The 14,049-nt window shown below is 39.2% G+C and overlaps 1 pseudogene; it reads left to right on the forward strand.

Moving 5' to 3' along the window:
• Positions 1-9,413: 9,413 nt before the first annotated feature.
• Positions 9,414-13,383, forward strand: LOC120545861 (annotated as a pseudogene).
• The last annotated feature ends 666 nt before the right edge of the window (positions 13,384-14,049 follow it).

Raw genomic sequence — 14,049 nt, forward strand, 5'->3', positions numbered from 1 at the left:
CATTGTATTTCCACAACATTATCACTGCATAGAATAAGTATTTTCTTTAAAGTGATGGTTCGGAGTAATTCACTCTAGGGTCCTTTGCACCATGACCTCAAGCCAAACACTCCCCCAGAAGCTTTTTTCACCTGGGTCTAACATTGGGAGAGTTAGCTAGAGTAGCGTTATCAGCTGAATAGCTTAGCGCAGGGGCTAATGGACCCACGTTTGTATCTTGTAAATGACCCCACTAATAATGCCCGAAATGATACCAAACTTTTACACTAGTACAAATAGGTTATGCTCTCATAAAACGATGGATTGGAAAGTTTGTAAGTACACCAGAAGTTAGAACACTTGCCTGCTGGCTTCAGCTCTCTGTTGCTGCTGCTGCTACCTGCAGTTAGAGAGTTAGTCGCTCTACGGGCTACTACAATCGCAAAAGAGTTACAACAAAAATATTTATTAATTCAATGATTAAATAAGGTAATGTCTCCAAACGTACCACAATTATTACTTGTCTCCTGCTAGTTATACTACAGCAGTTACTTTAAAAAAAAGTTAAATTAATAAATATTTTTGTTGCATCTCTTTTCGGTGTTGTAATTTGTAGACGGCCCTAAGCACTCGTCTTACAGCAGCAACAACAACAGCAGAGAGCAGAAATCAGCAGGCAAGTGTTATTTACATAAACTTCTGGTGTACTCCAACAACACCTTCTAAAATGTTGGTCCAAATAAGTTAAGCTGCAAGTCTTTTTTTTTTTTTTGCTCTGAGGAAAATGTTGAGTTTTAAAGCAACCAATAGAGCCTCCATCTATACACTTAGACACACACTATCTTTGTTTTTACTTCACTGAGGACAGACTTTGATGCAAACCCCTTATATTGCTTTAAAGAATAGGTTTAGTTTACAGTTTACAGTATGTGCTATATGTGTACCAACAGCAATTAGCAGGTAAAATGTGAAATGGAATGATGATTAAGAGAATTATCGATCCCTTTCCAAACTTCATTCTATAGTTGTATGATCTCCCAAGAGCTGAATATGATCTCTTGGTCTCAAAACATTAACATTGTGACTACAACAATAACTATAATCTGTTATCTGCATTAAATAATATTTGGGCAGCACATTATTCTTTAGCATTGAAAATATCAGTGATATACATATGCATGTGTTGTACCCTTAAAAAGGGGAATAGTAACGGGAGAAGGATGAGAAAAACACACACGCAGCTCTTTCCTTCACTCGTCTGTATTGAATACATTCCAAACAACACACACAAAACAACAGACAAATGTATATATAATGTATATATGCGCACACTCAGCTCCAGGACCACAGGCACAATGAATGCATCCCCAACATGCTCCAAATTGTCCAAACTACTGCTTCAACCAAACAAACATGACATGCAAATTACATCTCCAACAAGCCAAACCATCATGGAACCTTCGAATAAGGAGATGCATTCAATTTTTGTCATTATGACGTGAAGCAGACACAAATATACACATATACAAATGAAACGGCAACGCTCCCAAACATCAACGTCAACACTCAGACTCCACGGCGTGGCCACGAGGTATCCGGCTACTAGCTTACTAGCTTGAGTTAGCAAGAAATTCAATAACAAATAAGTCCCACAAAACGTATTTTCCATGCATTTAAAACCACAGTAACATAAAGAAAAATACTATCAACATGTGTTCATAAGTATACAGTGCTTTGCAAACGCTAATTACCTTAAAAAGGGGAATAGTAACGGGAGAAGGATGAGAAAAACACACACGCAGCTCTTTCCTTCACTCGTCTGTATTGAATGAGGAAGAGGAGCGCGATCCCCCTACTGGAGCCCCTAGGCATTACCAACACATCGACGTATCACACAGATAAGGATCTGAATTAGCTATCTGCATACAAATGAAACCACACATTTTGAAAACACATACTATGTTCAACTCAAAACAAATTGTATGTCTGAATACGTTGTCATATACAACCTGTCACACATGGGGTGAAATGTGCAACAAAATTGAACTAAGCCCAGGGATGAGTCAGGGCTAGGTTTAACTAATCGTATGGGTTCCTAGACCTTTACTGGCTTATTAGAGGAATCTGTTAATGTGACAATGACGATTGAGGATGTAGCTTTCTTAACTAATCTCAACAACTAATCTTTAATCAGTGTGGAACTGTATATCTGTTGATGTAGTCCAAACCTGATCCTCTTCTTGACTGTCTGACATACAATTGGTGTCTTTAATTCTAATCCTTTTAAATTGAACATGGTGTTTTGACATGCTGATTATAAACATCTGAGAAATTATCAAATGCTCTCTACACATGAGAAAAGTCATGAGTATCACGAGCAAAAAAATGCATTACCATCTTCCTGGCCAGAGTGTCCGAAGTGAGACGCATCTGTAGAAATCCACTGCTGAGAGACATGTGAGACAAAGTCAGGGTAGTGATATTTATTTTTTACCTTGCCCTGCAGAGACAGTAAGCTATGTATAATAGAATGGGCATGTCTTCAAATAACCCAGTCTGGGACTGACAGTGGTTTGTTTGGTTATATTATTCTGGGATCAAGAATAATCTTTCTGCATTCCTGTGTTTAAGTAGTGTTTGGATTTATTCTAGTGAAGGCCAACAGTGGGGCAATGACAAGTCTTATTTTTTAATACTGACTTTGGATAGCTTATGTTAAACACATGACCATTCCTCATTACTAATGGTTGTCATTATGTGGCCAGCCTTCTGGAGGTTTCTCTGGTTTGAACAATTCACAGTGAATGATCTATGTGTTTGTCTTTAAAAGTAAAAGTACACAACTATTTATATAAAAACACAAGGAGCTCAGGATTTGAACCTCCCAGTCACCAAACAATGTTTTTCTCTTCTATTTTTTATAGACTTCATATAACCTTTATACATTTCTAGCCCTGCAGAGGGAGTCTGGATGCTGGCCAATATCATCCCCTCTAACGTAGTGCCACATTTCTTCATATCTCTATTTCAGGCAAAGGGCGTGACTTCAGCAGGTGGAAGGGCCATTGTGTGTATGTGTGTGTGTGTGTGTGTGTGTGTGTGTGTGTGTGTGTGTGTGTGTGTGTGTGTGTGTGTGTTGTTTGAGCCATTCTTAAGAATTAGTTACAAGCTACAACTACAACACTGTACACACAACCAGTGTGACCTCATCACCATCATCCCCATTTTGATATGTCTACCACTTGTGACCAGTTCAACCAAAGGGATTTTTTTACTGTGTTTTACTTTAAAAAAGAGAGCCCTAAAGAAGTCAATTAGCCAGTAAGTTAGAAGAAAAAAAGACTGGAGGAGCACATGAAATGTTTTTATTGCTTTTTTTTCTACTCCTTGTAGTGGTCCCAACAGTGAGGTTGGAAACCACTGTACTAAACTACCTCCAAAGTGTACCATTGAATTTAAATTTGAATGCAGTTACTGAAAAACATAGTAATCTCCTACCACCTGGATGTGTATGTGTTAATGGATTTGTGAGACGGGTATAAAAGTAGCCCATAAAAGAGCCCATACAACTATGCAAATTACAATCCTCATACAAGTGAGACCCACCAGAGAAGGAAATTGATGGGAATTGTATATAAATTGTAAATAGCATTTATTGCAGCACATTTAATGTACTAGCCCAGACAGACATCTTGTGATACAAATGTAATCCAGCAGAGAGCAGTATTAGCCCAAAGCTCTGATACCGGGCTAAACTCCACAAGTGTCCTGCGTTATGTTTGTGGGAAATGACATTGATGAAATTAGGTAGCAAAAACAACAAAATAAATAAAACACCTTGAAGTTAGATCAAATTAACTAAAATAATGTATGATAGTTATGAAACAATCTGATAGATTAATGGGGGATAATGCATGAGTCCAAATCCTAAATCCTTATTGTTAAATTATTATGCACTGTTAAGGAGACAGAATGAGCACCAGTGAGGCAGAAAATAAATAGATGACAGCTTGTGATGAACTGATGAACTAGTTAGTCGAGGAGGAGCTGTGCCAATCAGTATGTCACAGTGCCCTCATCACACAGTGAAAGTGAGTTCAGCAGGTAGAAGGGCCATAGTGTGTTGGTGTGTTTGTTTCCTCCCTCTCCTCCTTAGATAGGCAATTTATTCCAAATGCACCCTGATCACGCGTCCGCACGCACACACACACACACACACACACACACACACACACACACACACGCACACACACACACACACACACACACACATGGTTGGTGATTTTAATATTCATGTCGATGAAAATTCCTGCACTTTTGCCACAGATTTTCTTAATGTCACTGAATCTTTTAATTTTATCCAACATGTGTCTGGTCCCACACATGTCCCACACTTTGGACCTTGTTTTTACACTTGGTCTTAATCTTGACTCTATCTGCACTGAGGAGCTGCATGTCACTGACAATGACTGCATTTTATTCAGCCTGTCTTTTAATTTGGATTTACAGCCCAGTAAACGCCTAAGCAAGTCTCGCATATTAAACCGCCTTTCAGCGGAAAGGTTTTCTGCTGCATTTGACCAAAGTGCAGTGTTGTCTTATAATACCGACATTAATGGTCTGGTTCACTCATTCAACACGTACTGCTCATCACTTTTGGATAACGTGGCTCCAAGTAAAGTGCGACTTGTCCCTTTTGTTAATTCATCTCCATGGTTAAATGACTCCACTCGCTCTTTTCGACGTTTATGTCGGATGGCTGAATGAGAGTGGAAAACCACCAAGCTTCAGGTGCACCGGATCCATCCCAAAGAGCTATTGCTTGAATATAATAACATGGTTAAGGAGGCGAGGACATCGTACTTTACTAACCTTATTCCTTCTAGCAAGCGTAATCCCAAAATCCTTTTTGACACCGTTAACAATCTTGTAAATCCCTCTCCTCCTGAAGTGCCAGTCTTTTCAAATAATGACTGCAGGGACTTTCTCTTGTTTTTTGAAAATAAGATCAGAGATGTCAAGAATAGCATCATCTCCACTGCTACGGCATGTTCTTTTCAGTTCACTCGGCCGTTAACTTTGAACTGTTTTGCTCCTATTTCTCTGCTAGAACTCACTGACTTGGTGAACAGTATGAAGCCTTCCTCGAGCCCGGTAGATGTTATACCTACTTCCCTTCTTAAAAATGTCCTCGGGTCTGTTAGTACTTGTTTACTTTCTATAATCAACGGCTCTTTGCAAACCGGTTGTGTCCCATTGTATTTTAAACATGCAGTGGTTCAGCCACTTTTAAAGAAAACAAATCTGGATCCCACCATTCCCGCAAACTATAGGCCAATATCCAAGATGCCTTTTATCTCGAAAATTTTAGAAAAGGTTGTAGCTAATCAACTCTCTGCTGTTTTAACCACTCATAACATACTAGACCCATTTCAATCGGGCTTCCGTTAGAAACACTCTACAGAAACCGCTCTTCTTAGAGTATCCAATGATCTAATGATGTCTTCTGATGTAGGGAAATGTTCTGTTCTGGTACTGTTGGACCTTAGCGCAGCGTTCGATACTGTGGATCACACCATTTTGTTTGACAGACTTAAGCACTGGGTTGGGATCTCCGGGAGTGCCCTGGACTGGTTCACCTCCTATCTTTCAGATAGAACCTATTCAGTGTCACTGGGCCCCTATTCCTCTGAAAACGCGGCTCTTTCCTGTGGGGTGCCGCAGGGCTCTGTGTTAGGTCCAATTTTATTTACATTGTATATGCTTCCCCTTGGCCACTTAATTAGGCAATTTGGAGATATAAGTTACCATTTCTATGCTGATGACATCCAGCTGTATGTCTCTTTTAAGCCGGAGGAAACTAACAAAGTGTCAGCACTGCTCAATTGTTTGTCCTCCATTAAGGATTGGTTGGCAAACAATTTCTTGCAGCTTAATGAGGCTAAGACCGAAGTCCTTATTGTCGCTCCGGATACTACAGCCTCCAAAGTTGTTAATCTTCTGGGGTCCCTCTCTTCAGTGGTACAGTCCAATCTTAGAAACTTTGGTGTTATATTTGATCAGAATATGTTTCTTGAACAACATATCAGGTCTCTGACCCGTACATGTTTCTTCCAACTGAGAAACATTGCTAAACTTAGGACCGTGGTTTCGCAAGGGGAACTTGAGATGATCATTCATGGTTTTGTTTCATCACGGCTTGATTACTGCAACTCCATTTTCACTTGTCTTAGCAAGTCATCCCAGGACCGTCTGCAACTAGTGCAAAATTCTGCTGCTAGGCTGTTGACCAGGTCTAACAGAATGTCACACATTACTCCTGTGTTATCCATGTTACATTGGCTTCCAATAAAGTTCAGGATCCAATTTAAGGTTCTAGTTCTTACATATAAAGCATTGCATGGACAGGCGCCTGTTTATATCTCTGACCTGCTCCAGCCGTACATCACTAACAGGTCTCTCAGGTCTTCTAACCAGGGACTATGGGTGGTCCCACGCACTCGTTTAAAGACTAAAAGTGATCGTTCCTTTGAAGTGGTAGCTCCGACCTTGTGGAACGCTCTTCCTGTTAACTTACGTTCTGCAGTCTCGGTTGAAACTTTTAGAAAGCATCTGAAAACATACTTGTTTCAACTGGCTTTTGTCTAATGTTTGTAATTTTTTGGTTTTTATTCTTTTAATCCTCATTCGAATTGCATTTGTTGTTGCTTTTTTATTTTCTGTTTTGGATTGTAATGTATTTTAATCAAATGTCTTTTGTGTGAAGCACTTTGTGACTCTGTCTGTGAAAGGTGCTATATTAAATAAATTACTTACTTACACACACACCCTTTACCTAACGATTTACGTTATGGGGACTTGCATTTAGTCCTTTAACGGAAGGAGTCCGTTAACGGAGTGTGTAACAGACAGTGTTTGGCAAGTTACAAGATTACTAGTTACTGTCATTTGAGAGTAATTAGTTATATTACAATATTGCTGTCTCTGAATTGTAATGTGTTACACTACTTTTGCATTACTTTGCATAACTTGTGAATTTCACCACCGGATCAATAAAGTCTCCTCTTTATCCACTTTAATACATCATAGATTATTCATAATATTTTGTATAATTAATATGAATATGCAAAGTAACTACATCTGTAAAAACAGAGAAGTAAAATGTACAATAGGCAAGTAGGAGAAAATGAAAAAACTTAATTTAAAGTACCTTACAGTTGTATTGAAGTACGGCATTGTTGTAAAATGTTTGTTTAAAGCACTTGAATAATAAATTTATGTTGTTTAGTTTAAAACAGTCTAAAGGAAATGTTCAATTATAGTGTGATTAAAACTCACTATTTACATTATTTACAACTGATATGTGAAAAGGGTACACATTTGTTTAACAGTAATTTAGTTTTACTGCGAACCGTCACAGCAAGTGCTTTTATTTTGAAGTAGGCTACACGTAAGTAGTCTGTGGTGTACTCTTGCTAGCTTACTGAGATAAACATGACGCTAGATGCAAAACATGTCCATCAAGCTTAAGTTGTTAACTTGTGGGCCCGACCCCACATTTGGACCAGTCCTCTGAACAATGCCAGAGACATATTTTTAAAATTAAAATAATCATATCTGTGAGCGAGCATGCAAGGATTTCTCTCTTGTGGCCACCAAAATAGTCACCTCTATCTTCTGTTCTGTGACTGAGAAGCAGGGAGCTAGATGCTGACCTATGGCAGGTGCAAGCGCGCCAGCAAGAAAAGACACAACAAAATGGCCAAACAGTTGAGAAAGAGAAAAGTTGATTCCGAATGCAGGGTATTTATCCAACAGTGGACGAGTGATTCGTTTTTTCTTCAATGAAAAGAAATGGCTGTTTGTCTCATCTGTCAAGAAACAGTATCTGTGTTCAAAGAATACAATCTGCGCTGACACTATGAAACCTGCCACAGAGACAAGTATGCAAGCTCGCAAGGTCAAATGAGAGCAGACAGTGTCAAAGTTAAAAAGTGGACTATTTGCTCAGCAGAATACGTTTTTACACCAAACCCAATTGAACCAGTCCTCCATTCGAGCTAGCTTTCAAGTAGCTAAACTAATTACAACCAGCGGTAGGCCATTCAGTGATGGTGAGTTTGTCAAAAAATTTATGAATGCTGTTGCGGAGGAGGTGTACCCCGATAAGAAAGACGTCTTAAATGCGATGAGTCTGTCCGCAAGTACAATCACCAGACAAATTGAAGAAATGGGGGATAATGTGTATGCCCAGCTGCAGGAGAAAGTGGAAGAATTTGAATTTTTTGCATTAGCACTAGATGACAGTAATTTTTCTTCGCAGAGTTAACTCAAACTTTGAAGTGTCAGAGGAGCTGGCAGCCCTGAAATGTCTCAAAGGTACTATGACAGGGGAGGATATTTTTGGAAAAGTGTGCCAACCGATGGGAGAGTTGGATCTAGACTGGTCTAAGCTGGCCAGCATCATGACTGACGGGGCTCCAAGTACGGATGGTTACAGGCCATCCTCTCTCTGATGTACAGTAAACTGACGTACAGTAGAAGGAGGGAAGCTTTGTCTGAACATCTATAAAATACATGCAGTAGGCCCACATCCAGATAGTTGAGGGATGGAGATCTCTGCTCTCTGTATTGGTCTGATCCTGTCTCTGGGTTTGTGTGAATTGAACTCAGCTCTTGTTTTGAATAGTTCTGAGGATGATGTTAAACAAAGGGCTGGGCTTACAGAGGATAGGACTGGAGCTGGGGTCAGCACTCAGACTTCATCTGTGAAATGTAAGCTCCAGAGTGCCACTCGTCTCCCTGTGTTCTCAGTGGATGGTGACTACATTATTGGGGGTGTTTTCTCTATACACTTCTACATTCAAACAGTGAAGCATAACTACACCGCCATGCCTGAGCCACTAAGATGCACAGGAAGGTTAGTAAGAGGGAGAAGTGGGGGATAAGAAGATGTTAGACTGTGTGGCGAAATATATGTTTTGATATGATGTGCTTACAATGGTATTGGAAAGGTTTTGTGTGGTAATAAAAACTTTAAAAAGTTAATTAAATTCCAATTCAGTATTTGGCCATATAACATAATATAAGATAAGATACACCTTTATTGGTGTTATGTAAATTGCCGGTGTTCTATTCAGAAAATAGTAGAGAATAATATATCTGAAAAATAAATATAATAATAATAATAATAATATAATTTCTTAATTGACAATATGTGTTTAACAACGGATTTGTACATATCTACCGGAAAAAAAGTAATACTTTAGATTTACTTGACTGTGTGTTTTGAATGTTGGACTGATATCTAATCCTGTGTTTTATAATTTCACCTCATCCATATTATGTATGTTTGTAAAAATTGTGAATTGTAGGCTAAAATTCAAACAGTGACATGAGTGTCTGTGTTCAGCATTAACACCCGTGAACTGCACTCCTCCGACTGCAATGATCTTCGCCATCGAGGAGATAAACAACAGCACGCAGCTGCTGCCGGGGAATCAAACTCGGTTATCAGATCTACGACTCGTGCGCCTCGGTGCCCGTGGCGGTGCATGTGGCATTCCAGCTTTCAAATAGCCTGGACCCGGCGTTTTACACCGGCGACAATTGCTCACAATCTGGTATGGTGAAGGCTGTCGTTGGTGAGAATGGGTCCTCGCTATCCATCAGCCTGTCGCGCATCATCGGGCCCTTTAACATCCCTCAAGTAAATATTTTGGATTTCTGGGAAACCTTTTGTAATTTAGACCAGTGCTGATTTTATTTGCCTTTCCCGGTTAATAATTACACTTTTGTTTTCCTTTAGGTGAGCCACTTTTCCACTTGTGCATGCCTGTCCGATAAGCAGCAGTACCCGAGTTTCTTCAGAACCGTCCCTAGTGATCAGTTCCAGGCTGACGCGCTGGCCAAGCTGGTAAAACACTTTGGCTGGAATTGGATAGGTGCTGTCCGGTCAGATTCGGACTATGGCAATAATGGTATGGCGTCTTTCCTGGACGCAGCACGCAAAGAGGGGATCTGTGTGGAATACTCTGAATCTTTGTCTCGGACCCAACCACGTAGCAGGTTCCAGAGAGTAGCTGACGTTATCCGCAGGTTTGATGTTCCCTTTGTTGACACTGACCTTCTGCACACTAAAGCACAACATTGTTTAGGCAAATATAAGATGGAAGATTGTTTTATTATATTAGTGAAAATTCAGAAATGTATCCTTTTTTTCATAACGTTACTTTCTCAAATGTATTACTGATAATGTTATCAGTGAGACCAAATACTAAAGTATATATAATGTTTGTATGAACTATCTTGATACATATATAAAAACACTAATTTAATATTTTTACTGATATAGGCCTAATGCAATGCACTTTAATTTCTCTCCAGGTCGACATCTACGGTTGTTGTGGCATTTGCAGCCGCTGGAGACCTGAGGCTTCTGCTGGAGGAGCTGCTGCTTGAGCCTTCCCCACCTCGCCAGTGGATAGGCAGTGAAGCCTGGGTAACAAACACAGACATGTTGAGGTTCAGCTTCTGTGCTGGAACCATCGGATTTGGCATTGAGCGATCTGTCATCCCAGGTCTGAGAGACTTCTTGCTGGATCTCTCTCCCTCTAAAGTGGCTGCCTCTCCAGTGCTTACTGAGTTCTGGGAGGAAACATTCAACTGCAGGCTGGGAAAAAGTGAGAAAGTTGTGTATAGACAGTCTCTCCAGGCCACTGAGCTCAATAAAGATTAAAAATTGTATTTACTAATGTGTATCAGTTAAGGTTTCTGGCTGTTACTGTAACATGAGAATTATTTGAAATAATTTAGTTTAACACATTAAAAAAGAGGTAGTTCATCAAAGCGAAAGATGTAGATAGTGAATGCCTTTTACTATTGTGACCAATTGTCTTGTGGCTGATTTGTGTTAATGCGAGCTAGTATATATACTTAAAACAAATAGGCCTTACAAACTGAAACAGCAACTATAAAAATAAATAAATAAATAGAAAAAGAAATGTCTGCAAAACAATGCTTTGAAATGTAATGTGAAATTAGCATTTTAATAAATAAATTACAACAATATAGATATATTAGTTTCTGCAAGCCATGTTTGGCAGGTTAAGAAAATCAAAAATTAAATAATGATAATAATAATAATAATAATAATAATAATAATAATAATAATAAACACAAGAAATAATGATAATGCTGTCTCTGTGTGTTTCAGGTGCAGCTACAGATAAGAGATTATGTGATGGAACTGAAGACATAAAGACGCTCCAGATCCCGTACACTGACATATCTCAGATCCGGATCACTAGCATGGTATACAAGGCTGTTTATGCAATAGCTCATGCTATTCATAACGCAGTGTGTCAGAAAACAAATTCTACAACTCAGTGTGACAAATTCACCAGGATAGAATCCAATGAGGTCAGTTGAATATAAGGAAAAACACTGATCCCTTTTTTTGCCGTAATGCACCTTCTCAGAAATGAGGTATTCATTTTATTTAACATTATTTAATTGCTCTCCCTCACTGTTTTCCTTTATCTCATCTTGACAGGTTCTTACTCAGCTGAAGAAAGTAAATTTTTCCCAACATGGTTATGATGTGTCATTTGATGCCAACGGGGATCCTGTGGCAAGATATGAGCTGGTTAACTGGCAAAAAAGAGAAAGTGGCAACATTGAGATAGTGACAGTAGGACACTACGATGCATCACTGCCGGTGGGCCAGAAGTTCCGTACCAACAGGAACCTCACCTGGGTTAATGGTGGCACACAAGTAAAGAGCATAAAAGCAATAATTTTACATACAAAAATTTGGCGATCTTGAACGATAGGTGCTTTTAGTCCATGTTTGTAAAGTCCATATTGGCTGTAAAGAAATTCCAAAGTAACAGTATTTTGAGAGTCCCACTTTATATTTTCTTTAAAAACAGAGTATCTAAAAGATTGTAACTTTGGAAGATATTCACTTCATTTGTCCACTTCAGACTGCTGAAGCCTTATATGAGCTTCAGTTCGATTTTGTCCCCCAGTAATTACATTGGCATGGCTTTAGAAGGGGTTACAGTTTGGTTACAATGACCATTACACTTTTTGACATATGTGTAATGATTTAAGACAGACTTGGAAAAAATGTGAACCTATCTTTTAATCCTCAGAGTTTAAGAGCACACATGAACATGTATGAGTTTGTTTCTCTCTACTGTACATGCCAGGTTCCTGTGTCAGTGTGCACTAACAGCTGTTCTCCAGGAACTCGTAAAGTGCTGCAGAAAGGAAAACCCATCTGCTGTTACGATTGCATACCGTGTCCCGAGGGAGAGATTAGCAATGTTACAGGTATTTGTTGTTCTCCTAATCCATAGCCGATGTACTGTACAAAATCAAATTTAGGCTACATTTTTTTTTTTTTTTTTTTTCAGATTCCCCTGATTGTTTTCCTTGCCCCAATGAGTTCTGGCCTAATGCAGAAAGAGACACTTGTCTCCCCAAACCTGTAGAGTTTCTTTCCTACAACGAGGTCCTAGGAATCATCCTGGCTGCATTCTCAGTTGGTGGCGCCAGTCTGGCCATTATAACAGCGGCTGTGTTCTATCGTAACAGGACATCCCCGATTGTCAGGGCCAACAACTCTGAGCTGAGCTTCCTGCTGCTCTTCTCTCCCTGACTCTATGTTTCTTATGTTCATTAACTTTCATTGGAGCACCCTCTGAGTGGTCCTGCATGCTGCGCCACACAGCGTTTGGGATCACCTTCGTCCTCTGTATGTCTTGTGTTCTTGGAAAAACAATAGTAGTGTTAATGGCCTTCAAAGCTACACTCCCAGGTAGTAATGTCATGAAATGGTTTGGTCCTCCACAGCAAAGAATGACTGTTGTGTCTTTCACGTTTATTCAAGTTTTAATATGTACTATTTGGTTGGTTCTTAGTCCCCCTTTTCCAATGAAAAACCTAACCATATACAAAAAGAGAATCATCCTGGAGTGTGCATTAGGCTCAGATATTGGGTTCTGGAGTGTGCTCGGGTACATAGGCCTACTGGCTGTCTTTTGCTTTGTGTTAGCTGTCCTAGCTCGGAAATTACCTGATAATTTTAATGAAGCCAAGCTCATCACCTTCAGCATGCTGATATTCTGTGCAGTCTGGATCACCTTTATCCCAGCATATCTCAGCTCTCCTGGAAAATTTACTGTTGCTGTGGAGATATTTGCCATTCTGGCCTCCAGTTTTGGACTAATACTGTGTATATTTGCTCCAAAGTGTTTCATCATATTGTTTAAGCCCGAGAAAAACACCAAGAAACATTTAATGAACAAAAACCAATCCTAAGACATCTGAGGTTTGGGAATAGCTAAGATGGCAACATACAGTATATAGCTTATACTGAGCACATCCACCACAGTCTTTATCTTGTTTTTTGTGTGAATATCTTTATAATGTTATTGACTTATTTATAAATATTATTTCATCATGGGCTGAAAATATAAAATTAAGTAAATAAATAAAGTAAAAATTCACAAGATAAATGCGTGGTTCTTTCTCTTTCATAAAATGATTTCTATTTCAATAAAATTCCCATATACACATTATTTAATATGGGGTCAAACCACACAACCCATTAAAGGTGTGCATTTGTTAGGTTTAACTATAAAACCAGATACAAAAAGCAAAAATGATTTAAGGGTAGGACAAAATTAGGAAGATATCATGGCTCTGTTTTAAGGCTTTAGAAAATCTAGCCATGAGGGGAAACTTTGGTCAATCACAGGTCATTTTAGAAAGACAGAGCATTCATATTGGCTGTTCTGCAGATGCATTGTCTGTGCAACAGAGAGGCGAGAGGGAGTGCTGCAGGAAGAGGTCTCAAAATCTGCCTTTTTTTTGTATTCCACCCACTGTAGTTTAAATGCAGATTATAATGTACATGCAGCCTACAGAAAAGAATTAGACATGACTTAACCAAACACCACTGGAGAAGGCCATCCTCTCTCTGATGTACAGTAAACTGACGTACAATAGAAGGAGGGAAGCTTTGTCAGAACATCTATAAAATACATGCAGTAGGCCCAC

Source organism: Perca fluviatilis, chromosome 2 (genome assembly GCF_010015445.1).
Source record: "Perca fluviatilis chromosome 2, GENO_Pfluv_1.0, whole genome shotgun sequence".
In the NCBI taxonomy this organism is placed as follows: domain Eukaryota; kingdom Metazoa; phylum Chordata; class Actinopteri; order Perciformes; family Percidae; genus Perca; species Perca fluviatilis.